The sequence below is a fragment of the Cibotium barometz genome, chromosome 22, assembly GCF_041138505.1.
Source record: "Cibotium barometz isolate CiBa-2024 chromosome 22, ASM4113850v1, whole genome shotgun sequence".
Lineage (NCBI taxonomy): Eukaryota > Viridiplantae > Streptophyta > Polypodiopsida > Cyatheales > Cibotiaceae > Cibotium > Cibotium barometz.
Window position 1 is genome coordinate 16,576,589 of NC_141067.1, and position 15,001 is coordinate 16,591,589.

Here is a 15,001-nt window from a genome sequence, read left to right on the forward strand (position 1 = left end):
TGCGACAAGCGAAGTAAATGAAGAAGGAGGGGTAGTGGATTCACCATTCACATCTCATGTGGACCCTACCCTCCCAAAGAGTGTCCATGTGGATATTCTACCCACTTCGTTTAATGAGGTCCCTACTCAGCTACCACCTTCCGATGCGCCTCTTAAAGTAGAGGTCCCTAGAAGCCAATCCATAAGAAGTGACATTGCGTCCACTTCAAGAGAACTGTTTGGCACACCAAGTCTAGATGGGATATTTCTCAATGAAAATTGGGAACATGATCTACATACAGAGACTCTAACTGACCTATACACGGGATACACATACCATGTAGGTTGGTTAGAAGTCCTACGATCTACATCTAGCGCCACTAATCTAGAGGAGCAACAACACATGATATGTGAGGTTATTCATAGAATTATCCAATTTGAGAGGCAAAATAGGGGAGTGAACCTAGTTTCCACTGGCCCTATGAGATTTTCGGATACGGGCACGGCCAAACAACCAACCCTATCACAATTGGAGACTCCCTCGGTGAGTCCCATAGACCCTTCGTATGTTGTTTCGCCTGGAGTCTCAATGCAGGTTGAGCCCACGAGCAGTAACTTTAGTTTTCCAACCTTGGCTCAACTTTCCATTAAGGAATCCACAATGCCTACCCCAATGATGAGCATAACGGAAAGTGCACCTGTTACCGCTGTAGTTAGTATGACGCCGCTACCTAGTGGAACAGTACATACAACAGTGCGTGCCAGTGCCTATCAACCATATGTACCTATCGCTACTCATGCTCATGTAGCTCCTACGCCTCTCAGTATGCTCATGTAGCTCCTACGCCTCTCAGTATGCCAATGGCGTATGCTCCACGACCGCCTTATCACAACCCTTATCCAAGAGGAGCTAGGCCTAGTCACATATCATATCCTACGTCATTTGCCAACATTCTCAGACCAACGCCAACTCCTATCAGCCAGGCTATCCCAGAATTTCCTCCACCAACTATGCCTGCTCACCTAGGTGATCTCACAGCGTTTGCTCAGACGATCGGACGATCTATTGCGGAAAACATGCGGGGCATGCCTGAGAGAGAACCTAGAAGCAAGGCAGTACAAGTGGCTAAGCTCACTCAGAACTTCAGTGGTAACGAGGATGTTAGGAAGCACATTGAAGTCTTTGAACGTGTGTGTGATTCCTTGGAAGAGCACAATGAGCTGCATAAGTGTAAAGCCTTAGGCTTAACCTTGAGTGGGAAGGCCGGAGATTGGTATCGGACCTTAAGGGTTGAAGAGCGAACTCACTACCCCACTCTCAAGAGATTGTTCTTGAAAGAATACATACGTGAGGGTGTGCTTTGGGGAGTAGCATCTCAACTCCAAAAAGCTGAACGCGAGGAAGGGGAGTCAGTGAGAGACTTTATAAGTCGATTGAAGCATCGAAATTCTCGCTGCACTCCCGATGATGAACGCTTCAATAATAACCAACTGCTCGATAGATTCATCTGAGGATTGCGCCACGAGGACATATACAATGGCCTAGTCATTAGAGGTCTTACAATGTGGGAAGCAGTCACTGCCAATGCAATCCAGTTAGAAGACAACTTGATGATTACAGGTAAAAAGGTGACTTCGGAGACAAAATCCGTTAGTTCGCAAGTATCTGGGCACGAGCCAATGACGGTGAAACCTATTGCCAAGAAGCCCAAGAATCCGACCTTACTAAGGCTCTCCAAGAATACTTTAGGGGTAATCGAGCTCCTCAGAATAGCCATATGTATCCAAGGAGAGAGCAACAATGGTGTTCGGTGTGCTTAGGACCACATAGCACGAGTGAATGTCCCACATTCAGAGTCAAATTCAATGGGAATTGCAATGCATGTGGTAAGTACGGCCATCAATCTAAGGATTGCATAGTACTTAAGCGGATGTTGGCAAATCAGGCACCACCAGCTTGGTCAAACACACCTCAAGTACCCGCGCTAATGCCTGCACAACCTGTCGAGCAATCGTCCTCACAGCACATAGTTCCAAGGAATTCGAATGTAGTCCAGTCTGTGCCGTTACCACCGCCAGTGCTAGGACCACAACCTCCACATCCAAGGATTACCCCAATAAACCAGATGGGTTGTGAGTCACATCCAAGGATTACCCCAATAAACCAGATGGGTTGTGAGTCACATAGTGCGTGTGGGGATTATGAAGAGGAGATAGACCCCACTACTCCATATGGGATTGATACGTTTGAAATGATTCCCCAGTACTACATGGAGGATCATTTCGGGCAAGTCAAGCCTATATATCAAGCGGCTGCTCTCGCCACAAGAGAGCAAAACCTTAACACTTTGGCGAGGAGACCACCTCTTCAATGCTACGAGTGTGGCGGACCGCATCGTGTAGCGGAGTGCCCTAATAGGCTACAGAAGATCGCTACTCAGATGCAACCAAATCAAGGGAGCACATCGGGAATGCCGGTACTTACATGTAATCGTTGTGGCATAGATCATTTGATTTCTCAATGTTATTTGATTGCTCAATGTCCACATAATCCTAATGCACCCAAGATTACGCCATTGAATTTGGTTGAGGTCACCAACCAAGCACGAGGAACCACACCCGTTGTACCCGCGAATGTAGTTACACGGTCAATGCTTCAAAATCAAAACTACATTCTTGAAGAGAGGGATACTGCATCAATCGCTCAGGCAAAGAAAAAGAAAACACGATGGAAGAGATCGCTTAATGCCACGAGCTCCAAGCCTAGTTCAAAGACTAACATAGGGATAGGAGACGACCCTGTGTATATGAATGATCCTGAAGATGATTCCGATTCAACAGAAACCATGGGGACCAAAGCCACTACCTTAAGGGCGGAACCCACTCGGGAGCTCAACGAAGGAGAATCAAGCGAGTACATAAATAAGGGGAAATAGAAGGAAACTTCCTCGGCCCCACAACCAAGTCAGTTAATGCCCTCTCAACCACCCAAACTGACTAAGACTCCCCAAGACAAGCCACGTGGGCCAAAAACCCTCAAGAAAAAGATTGGAACATACCCAAACCCAGTTGAGGAGATTGAACAAGTGCAACACTTAAGGGGTTTGGTGGAAGAAACACAAAGAGAACTGGAGCCAAACCCGAGAAAAATCGAAATTCCGGACACAGTGTTTCCTACGCAAGTTCAGCCTCACAGGAACCATAAACCGTTAGCTATACCTAGTATCATTCAGGAATAAAGAGAGGATAGGACATCAGGAAGTGGGCAAACACCCTTTTTGCTTGAAAGAATGTTTAGTGAGGGAATGCCTGGCCCCATCGAAGAGGAAGTGATTCCATCTTCACCAGTCCCTAGTCAAGGGGCCATGTCTCGAAAAGTACCGTTGAATGTGTCTAAGCTAATGGATTTCATGTCCTCTGAAATCAGAACCACGATCATATCTAAATTATACGGAGATCCTGAGCTGTTCTTAGCTCTTCAGGCATTTCTCAATGGAGAACTAAAGGCGGGGTTACCACAATTTGCAAATATGGATAAACCCGACATGCTTCAAGATGAGGAGGAACATTGGGATTTACAACCCAACCTAGATGAAGATTCGGTCGTTGAAATACCTGTTAACAAGTTGGGATAGTACTTTGAAGGTGACGAATCTAATGCCACCCTCCCCATTACTACCAAGGGATTAACTCTAAAGGGAATCCTTGATGGTGGTGCTGGAGTGAGCATTGTGACTAAAAACTGTTGGGAATCCATGGGAAGACCTCACCTCGAAGTCACAAACATAGTGGTTAAGATGGCAAACAGAACCATAGCTAAACCTATTGGAATGTTAAGGGACCTTAAGATCAAGGTCCTGGGATACAAGGTAAAACATACCTTCATTGTAATGGATTTCTCCAAGCATCCTATGTCATATCAAATGATCTTAGGACGTCCTTTCATGAGGGAAGCACAAATGGTGCATGATTGGTCGAAAAACCATGTCTACCTACAATTCCAGGACTCTGTCATTCGAGTTGATCTTGAGAATGGTCGTGCACATCCTTTAGGAAGCAAGGTTATCATTGATAATCGATCGGATACCACTATTCACTCCGCCCCATTAAGGTATTGCTATACATGCAAAAAAGAGACTGATGATGGGAAAGATTCTCCTTATATGGATGTCCTACCGGGTATGACTGAGTCGGATAACATGGATTGGGTACACCTAGCGGCAACCATAGACACATGGGGAAATAGAGGCACAAGTTGGTGGGTAACACCTGAGGGGCAAGATATGCCACCGTTAGTGTCAATAAACATGATAGGTGTTATGCACTTGACTCCTGATGGCAAGAAAGTGGCAAACTCCACTGACAGTGAAAGTAGCGAAGACTCTGACCAATGAAACTCTGAGTATGAATCTCAAGAAGAAACTAACTCTGAGCCTGATGGGGGGGATGAATCAAATATTCACCCAAATGTGGAAGCAAGGTGCTCAAGGCCTAGGACAGTGACCTCCTGCAGTTCATCCGAAAGTGAAGATCGACCAAGTGAGTCCAAATTTGATAGAAACAAAAATCAAAAACTTGGTAAGAAGAAAACGAGGCATAAGCGCCAACGCTATCGAGCTAATGTACGCACTACAATAAACAAGGAAAGATCCACTGCAGAATGGCTTAGTTATGTAGGAGCCATTGATGCTCATCGGAAGTTAGCGGATAATTGGGGACAATTCCTCCAAAGTGTCATGTGGTGTATTCCGCAACCTCATGACGTCGCCCAATTAGAAATCGAAGAGAAGCCAAAACTAAGTCGTGCTGCAAGAAGGCGGCAAAACCAAGAGTTGGCTCAGCAACAAAAGGAAGCGGAATTGAAAGAAAAAAACCTGGCACAACAAGAACCAGTAGACTTACACCCCGCACCCGAGCATTTCAAATCATTTACCACAGGAGAACGTAAAGTGGTCTACACAAAAGCCCAACGAATGCCTACCAATGGGAGTAGCGGTGTCTACGATGGCCCTGCGGTAGTTAAGGAGATAGACTTAGCAGATCCGGGTGAGGAGTCTAAACCAGTTTTTATTGCTCAAGACCTCACCAAGGCGGAAGAAGCTGCACTTACGAAGCTGCTTAAAGAATTCAAGGACATATTTGCTTGGACATATCATGATATGAAGGGTGTTCCACCCTCGGTGGTGCAACACACGATTCCAATGATTAGCACTGCTAAACCAGTCCAGCAACGTCCCTACCCAATGAATCCTAAGTACGCAAAGATTGTACAAGAGAAAATTGAAAAGCTTGTAAAATGTGGATTCATATATCCTATTGAGCACTCAGAATGGGTTTCTCTGATAGTCATCGTACCAAAGAAGAATGGGAAACTCAGAGTGTGTGTTGATCTCAAAAAGGTTAATGCATCCACCAGAAGGGATCATTACCCCTTGCCATATTCTGAACATGTGCTTGAAAGAGTGGCAGGCAAGGAGGCATATAGCTTTTTAGATGGGTACTCGGGTTACAATTAGATCACAATTGCAGTCGAGGACCAAGCTAAAACAGCATTTATCACGGAGTTTGGAGTGTTTGCCTTTCGCGTCATGGCTTTTGGCTTGACCAATGCACCTGCAACATTCCTTAAACACGGCCTTTAAGGAATATCTAAGGGACTTCTGTGAAGCTTTCTTAGATGATCTTTGTGTTCATTCCTCTTGGGAAGCACTTGATGTGTTTACGAAAATATTTGAAAGGTGTAGATTATATCGCATCTCATTGAATCCTTTCAAATGCCAATTCTGGGTTAAACACAGAGTTATCTTAGGGCATATAGTGTCCAAAAATGGGATTTCCACTGACGAGAGTAAAATCAAGGTCATTCTAGAATTACCCCCACCCACCAACTATAAGGGAGTCCAACGCTTTATGGGCCACGTTGGTTATTATCGAAGATTTATTCTATTCTTCGCCGAGATAGCTCAACCATTGTATAAGCTTCTCATCGAGTTTATTTGGACCGAAGAATGTGACCGTGCTTATGAGCTATTAAAGAAGGCCTTGGCAAGTGCTCCAATCTTGAGAATGCCTAACTGAGATTTACTCTTCCATGTGCATATTGATGCATCAAACTTTGCTATTGGGTGTGTGTTAACTCAACCTGGAGAACACAAGCTAGACTACCCCATTAGCTTTGCCAGTTGCGAGTTGAATGATGCTGAGATGAACTACACCACTACGGAGCGAGAAGGGTTGGCAATGATATATGCAGTAAGGAAATTTTGTTATTATCTCCTTGCCACCAAGTTTGTTTTCTATGTGGATCATCAAGCATTGTTGTATCTGGTAAACAAACCATGCTCCACAGGAAGAATCACACGATGGCTATTGATTCTTCTTGAGTTTGATTTCACTGTTATTGTGAGACCTGGCAAGAAACATGTTATGGCTGATCATTTGTCTCGCATACCTAATGGTGAGGCTCCTACGGGGGTTGATGATGACTTACCGGACACTTCCCTGTTCATGGTGGAGACAATGCCTGAATGGAGTGAGAAGATTGTTAACTTTTTGGTTAATGGCTTTCCACCCAAGGAGCTTTGTAAAGATCTAGCTCGAAAGCTGATCAAAGAATGCGAACCCTATTGCCTTATAGCCGGGACTCTTTATAAAAGAGGAAAGGATGACGTTCTTAGGCGTTGTGCCCGAGAGGATGAGTATCTATACATTTTGCAAGAGGCACATATGGGTGTAGCCGGTGGTCACTTCTCAAGAGACTTAACTGCGCGAAAGATCTTACAATCAGGGTATTGGTGGCCCACTATGTTCCAAGATGCATCACTCTTTTTGAAGGGATGCGATGAATGCCAATGATACAAGAAACCCCAACGGAAAGATCAGATGCCCCTACATCCGATCAAAGTAAACCAACCATTTGAAAAGTGGGGTTTAGACTTTGTAGGTCCAATTAGCCCAGCGGCCCGAAACACACAATCTCGCTATATTATTGTGGCCACTGACTATATGACCAAATGGGTTGAAGCGAAGGCGACACATAAGGCAGATGCAAGGACAACAGCCAAGTTCCTCTTTGAAAATATAATCACACGCTTCGGTTGTCCTTTTGAACTTGTGAGCGACAATGGTATGCATTTTATAAATGAAGTGATTAAGGAGCTCACAACAAATTTCATGATATCCCATCATAAATCTACTCCTTACTATCCGCAAGCGAATGGCCAAGCCGAGAGTACCAACAAGACCTTAATCTCTGTTTTGACAAAGACAGTTGAAGCTCATCACACGGATTGGGATCTAAAGCTTACAACAGCTTTATGGGCCTACCGTACTACGTACAAAATGGCTATTAATTGCATACCATTCAAAATGGTATATGGCCAAGAAGCAGTCATGCCGTGGGAATTTGTCATTCCTAGTCTTCGTGTTGCTACTCAAGAGGGTTGAGATGGTAATCCCTTAGTAGAGCGTCTGTATATTCTTGAACGGCTAAACAAAGAAAGACAATTGGCTGTGTACAATGCCCTTGTGGAGAAGGATAGAAGGAAAAAATGGTTTGATCGCCACCTGAAGGACAAAGACATCAAGGTTGGGGATAAAGTCTTGATGTATGGAGTGCGCAATGAAAAGAAGAAGCTCAAATATGCTGGTAAGGGACCGTATAGAGTATGTGAAATTACCCCGCAAGGTACCATCCGAGTGGAGACTCTTGCGACGGAGTTGAAACCATTGGATTCCTTAATGGGAGTAAATTCAAAAGGTACTATGACCCCCTAAGCCAAGAGGAGTTACATGCAATCCATCAAAAGAAGGCAGCTAAAGAACAAGCTGAGCTTAAAAAGATACAAGCGAGAGTCGAAGCCAAAGAACGTCAACAGCGTGCTAGACGACAACGAGAAGCCAACTTGGGAATTACACAAGTATTTTTCGAGGAAGCAGAGGAGGGTGCACTGGAATCTGACCCACCTCTAAGATACCCAATTGAGTTACAGAGTCCTTACGGGGAGGTGGTGTATAATGCATTATTGGATACAGGAGCTCAGCACAATTTGCTATCATATGGCGTGTGGTGTCAACTTGGAAAACCACCTTTATCCAAGAGTGCTATCCAAGTTCAAGGTATCAACAAGAAGAAAACCCCTGTCTCAGGAATTCTGCACACTCCGGTTGCCTATGACAAGGGGACCGTAATTCAAAGCTTTTTGGTTATGCCTGCTGGTACCATGGAAGGCACTGTAAGCTTAGGGCGCAAATGGATGTTGGCCACCAAGTGCAATATCGATTGGGCAACCAGACGAGTCACAACGCAAGAACCAACACTCAGTATGACCGCTCAAAATCCTGCTCCTAAGCCATCGACTCTGGACAAAATGCTGGATAACGAAAAATCACCAAGTCCAGTGGCAAAACCATCTTTGATTGTTTGCCACCCCTCTAACGCTTCAACGCCAAGAGTGGAAACATGCAGGGTGGTCTCTAAAGCTCCGCTTACTATGCCAAAAAATAAATACAAATGGGTCCCAAAAGCTTCGTTAATAGCTACTTCCCCTGCTCAATCTCGTTCAGCCACCAAGAAGCCTCGTAAAAGGAAAGCAGCTACCCACCCGAGAAAGGGCAATGTAACATCGCGATGGATCCCTAAAAAATTATTAGTAGCCCAAGGGTACTACGAGGGGAATGACCAGATTTAGGTCCCTAAACATAAGCTGAATCCCTCTACATCACCTATGAAACCTTGCAAACCAATTGTTGCCACCCCAACGACAATTCAAGATCGTGGTAAGGGAAAGGTAACAGAGTGCTCTGCACCACTTCTTCCAGAGTTAGTTTGGATTCCCAAACGATATCGATCATTACCACCTAGCTCAGGAAGGGGGGAGCCACATGAAGCTTCTAGCTCCTCATGCTAGGCACACGCTGATATAGAAGTTTCTACATGCTCTACACCTACTCTTGTCAACACCCAACAAAAAACCGATGAGTCTACGTCTCCCCTTGTAATAGTATCGTCAAAAACCATTTCCTCCATTCGTCAATGGGAGCGTACACTACCATCTCTGCAATCGGATGTGGCCACAAGGGTCATAAAAAGCTATCTGCCCACATCACAACCTATGACCCACTGGACGAATTGGTTCCAAGAGACTGCAACATCATTGCAAATAATATGATCTACCCAAGGAAAGGGGGAGCATGTACTCACGCTCGACATTCTAATGCTTCCTCCTTAACCTTCTCCCCTGACCATGTAATTACCAAATTCAAGGGGATGTATATATATAGCTTCATACATTAAAAAAAAAACAAAACAAAGAAAAGAAAAACAAAAAATAGTAAAAAGAGCAAGAGCACAAAAAGAGGAGAAATATCCGTATACAATCAAGAACTAGATTGACTTGTCATAAACCTACCGATGCTATATCTGTGTTTGCAGATATGGCACATGCACGATCATCATACACTTCATCCACTCCCACCTTTGGTGAGAGGTATCATCTGTACCTTTCTCAGATATTTCACATGTGCTATCCTGTAATTGAAACTGAATGGGATCATATAGATGTACTAGCCCAGAGAGGAAAATGTTGAGGAATTAGAATGGCTAATTCGCCTATTGACCATGACTGACCCCTACTCCGTAGAGAAAATATCCCCGATAGCCCAATGCTTTCCTTTTCTACAAGATGACTATCCTCGCATGGTTACATTCTTGATGAGTTTATGCGGATGAGAAAATGAAAAGAAAATATCTGACAATGATGAATGGACGGATGAAACTCATGGCACTACTGAGGTTCACTTTATTTATTTGGATGATGCGGATAGAGGCTTAGCCTTAGGGCTAGAGCCAGGACTCTACAACATCCTCTTATCGTATCCTCAGTAGTAGTGTGGTGACTGGTAGGTAGGTCAGTGTTTTCAATTTTTTTCTAGTTTGGATTCCTTAAACGAGTCTTTAATTTTTCACACTAATGTGCCTCTCGAGGTATAGTGCTTGTTAGTTGGTTGTACAGGTGGAAAAGTTTGAGGTGGGCTCGCTTTCAAGTCCTGAGATAGCCGCAACACTCATACATAAATCTCATCAAATTGCGGGCATTTTTCTCATCGAATCAAGGAGATCTCCAAAATACAGGTGTAATTCTTCCATACCCACTCTCTTTCGTTTTTACTGTTCAATTAATTGCATGAACTATAATGCATGACCACATGGAAATTGTCAATGTACTACTTAGTTTTTGAAGTTGCCTGACGTGCTAGTGTGAATCATTAATGAGTTTAACCTTATTGGATATATTCTTGAGAATGCATGCAGTCTTTAGTTAACCTTGGAATACGATTGTCTTAGGTCTAGGATCAAACCATCTTAATGTTTGACACCTGGCCATGTGTGTGTTGACCTCTAGGACATAGCTTTTACCCCTTTGTCGAAAGGATGCAAGACAAATTATAGTTCAGAAGCGAAGATCAAAAGAAATTTATTTTTAAAAAAAAGCCTACAATAAATGGCAATACAAATCTATGATGTGCTTTAATTTTGGCCTATCGCCTTATTGATACTTGAGTATTCTACTCCAGACTGATGCCTTGGTTGGTAGGGGGTAGCCTTGCCTAAGGTGAACTAATAGATTCCTGGATAATGCCTTGTGTTAAACATGGTACTAGGATCGATGTTAGTTTTGCCTTAGGAAGGTCGCCATTGTGTGTAAAAATTGTCACGTGCATTAAAAAAAAATAAAGGCAAAAGGCTCCTGTAACTCTGATGTTTCTTTTGTCCCTAGGCTCATGGTATTAACTTATTCTTAGAGTAGACACAGTGTGGTCATCTGTTTATTTATTAAGCTTGGTTATTTTCCTTGACTTAGGCCAGTTATAAACCTTGATTAACCTTTGACACCTTGCTAACTCTTGATTTACTTTCAATAATTATTAAACTCCTGTTAATTTGCTACACTAGCTCATTCATGTGACCCCTTAAACTAAGTTCTCATAGCAATATCCATTGTGGTCTAACATGCTTGAATTTATACACTTTATATCTTTTGAATTCCAGCATACTTTCACTCTACTTCCCTGTTTTGCAGATGGTCTACCACAACAACCCTATCGAGCTTACCATACCATAGCTTCCGAGGACGGAATCTACATCAGGAAGGGGGGCATGTTAACCTATGAAACGGACATTGAGACGTACTATGTTTTACGTCATTAATTTAAATATTCTGAGTCATGGGCCGGGCTTGTCTTGGCACCATATGTTAAGGATGAAGGGATTGGGTGATCGCCGATGAGAGGCGCACCTTGAATATCAGTAGGATAAGGGTTAGGGTCGGCCGGCCATGTATGGGCGCCCAAGTGTGAACGGTCAAGTCACCTATAAGAGTCAAATGTAACCCTAAAATCCTCATTCTCATGTGTTGTGAATACAAGAGTGCTCTTGCCTTATCTCCTTGGTTTCCTTCTCCTGCGTGTGTGAGAGAGAGAGAGAGAGAGAGTGAGAGAGCGATCGAGCACTGTGTAGCGGCACGGCGGCGGAGAGGCGGTAGAGCGGCGACGGCGGCTCCTTCTTCACTGCGACGTGGGAATCCTTCAAGGCGGCGGTTGAGCGGTGAGTGACACACCTTTTGCATTCTGTTTGAGCTTGCTTTCCTGGTTGTATACTTGCAGCCATTCGTGGCTCGCATACGGTGTTCGACAAGTCCCCAGCTACGACCTGTGCGGCAAAAGCGCACAGTTTTTCCAAAACCGAACCCGAAAAAACTTCTCTTGCCCGGAAAGCACGGGCAATTCCTCCAGGATAACTTTTCTCTAATGTAGTCAAAAGCCTTAACTAACTGAACTGATCTGACCGAACCCGTAAGTCCCATAGTCAGATCAAGAAAAAGATTGTACTTGGATCATAGAGACCAACGCTTTTTTCCTCATTGAGAGGCACAGCCATTGATTCTTTTCCATAGAACAATTTTTGTCCGAGATTTACTTCATCTATTGAACCTGAACAGAATTGAGTCTCAATTTAGGGATCCATCAGTCTAGCCTAATCTCATCCAGAGTCCCATGGGTTAGCCAACCACACAACCACTGTAGTGATGGGATCCAATTAAGAATTTGGTTAGGTTATCCCGGGTACGAGGGAAAAGAGTTCCCAGGCCCCTAGCCAGATATTCATGCAAACTTAAAACTAGTCACACCACTTACACACCCAATATGAAATTGCCTTTTTCACAGATTCAATAGTCTTTAAAACAATCATTTAATGAAACCATAGTGTCACTGATCATAATCCTCTAATTATCCATTTGAATCCTTATTTCCAAACATTCCAAAACTGCTTTTTGTACACAATTAGGATATTATGAGTTCATTGTCATGCCCTTCGGTTTCACTAATGCTCCTGCCACATTTGCACGCATGATGAACAATTTTTTTATATGTTATCAAAACTTTGTGATTATTTTCTTTGATGATATTCTTGTTAACAGTCACTCTGAAGAAGAACACAAGGATCACTTAAGCATTGTCTTTGATTTGTTAAGGAAAACTCAATTATATGCTAACCTTGAAAAATGTTCTTTCTTCAAACTGAGATGGAATATCTAGGCCATATAGTATCGGCCGATGGTATTCGAGTCGACCCTAAGAAAGTCCAAACCATTCAAGACTGGTCTACCCCTAAAAACGCCCATGAAGTTAGATCTTTTCTTGGTCTAGCAAGTTTTTACCACAAGTTCGTAAAGAATTTTTCCCTCATTGCTCTTCCATTGACTATCTTGCTTCGCAGAGAAGATAATTTTTTGATGGGGTGACAGTCAGCGAAAATCCTTCGAAACTTTGAAGTATTTATTGACCCATGCACCTGTCCTACAACTACCTCACTTTGACCGTCCTTTCTTTTTAGTTATCACATGAAGAGTTGACTGAGTACAAGGTTTATTAGTTAAAAATTAAGGTATAATAGTAAAAAAATGAGATATTAGGAGAAATGATGAATTTTTGACACCTTGGTAAGGAGGGGGAGCCCCATCAAGAAGGTGCCTTTTTCTTATTCATTACTTAGGTTTTTTAATTCAAAAAAATGTGATATTTTTTTATCTTTCCTCTCTCCTGGGGCAAATTGGATCAAAAAAGGGAGCCAAACGGGTCTAAATCTTGTCCAAATTGGGTCAAACTGAAGCTAGAAAGCTCTAGAACCCAGTTGGACTTGGTTAGTGGCCTCCCTCACCTATAAATAGACCCTCATTTCTTTGTATTTTCATCTTTGAGCTATACCATGCCAGTATTATCTTAAAAATTAGCATATTTCTATTATCCCTTATCTTGCCTCTTCTCTTGGGAGCTTGGAGCTTCTCTACTCTCCAACATCTCTTGAAGATTGCTCTTCTCCTCTTGGTGGCCAAGGACTTTCTTGGGGGTGTCACTGCTAATCAAAGAATCAAGCCAAACCTAGAGGTAATCCTATTTTTATAGTTTTTCTTCAATTATCTCAATGATTTTCTTCTTCTCAACTTCTGTAAAGCTTGAGAAGCTTTCAAAGTAATGGTTCTTTTTTCAAATCAAGCTTTCCAAAGATTCATAATGTCTAATTAGAATTATGTTAATCTTTATCCTTAATTATAAGTTTTCTTTAAGAAAATCTCTCTCTTGAAAAGATTAATCATCTTTATGGCTAGATCCTTAGAAAAAGGGTGAATTTTAATAATAATATCTTGTTTCAATCTAATCTCTTGTTTCAATCTAATCTCTTGGCTTGATGAGCCAAAGAATGAGGATTGATATTTTCATGATTTTTAATTTAGTAAAAATAATGGTTAATTCTTTTTAGCTTAATTATAAGTAGGAAAAATCACATTATTCTAAATTGAAAGAGATTCTATACTAACAATTTCAGAAATGAGGAATGAATTAAGAAAAATAATCATAATTATGCTTATAATTATGCTAAGTATACATAATTTAATTTTAAGTCTAAAAGATGAGTTTCTATCATATTTTCATTACAAGTTTTCATTCAATTAGAAAATTGAATATTATAAGTAATTGCAGCAGCATCGAAGCTATGGCAAATTTTTTTAGAAAAAAGGTAAATCTTAATTTTATGCGTATTTTGAATAAAGCAAAAAGAGGAATTCCTATCATATTCTAGGTTTAGATATTTTATACAAAAATAATGATTTTTATCATATTCATGAAAAAAAAGTTTTAGTATTTATGCATAATTATTTAATTAAGAGAAAAGAGGAATTTTTGATAAATTTATTTTCATGCATAAGAATTTAGATATAAAAAGAGGAATTCCCATGACATTCGGGATTCAAACATTTAAATGTTAAAAGAGAAATTTTTGGCATATTCCAAAATATGGATATTTTTACTTATTTAAAAAGAGGAATTTCCATTGTATTTAAGTAGAAAAACATCTAAATTAATTTTGATATTAAAAGAACTGTTTTCACCATAATTTCACATAGAAAATTAGGGTATACTATTGTTGAAGATCAAATTGATGGAAAGAATATTTTAAGATATTTATATGTGGATAAATCAGCAAAATGATATATACTCAAAATTGGATTATTGGAAGAAGAGTATTTTTATAAAATTCTGTTATTCTCATATATAACTATTTCTTTAATTCTATTGTAGCTAGGAAGGAATGAATTTCATAAAGTTAGAATTTTCCTTATGGTTAGAAGTTGCGTTAAATTATTTAAAGAAAATCCTTAGGAATCAAAGTTATAAGTAAACCGAATAATTTTTGGTTAGACTACGACTGTGAGAATGGTGACCAATAAATTACTTGCCCATCTCTCAAATTTGAATCAAGCAAAAACCTCATGACCAATTCCAAATTTTTGATATAAGAATAGACTATCGCTGAATTAGAGAAGTTTTCTTTTAATAATAGAAATTACCAAGAATTAAGTTGGAAATTCAGTGAAATTGATGGGTAGATTACCCCGATGCGAGACTAGTGATTCTCATTAAGAAAATTTGGATTGTGGAAAAAGGGTTTTGTGAAATCAAA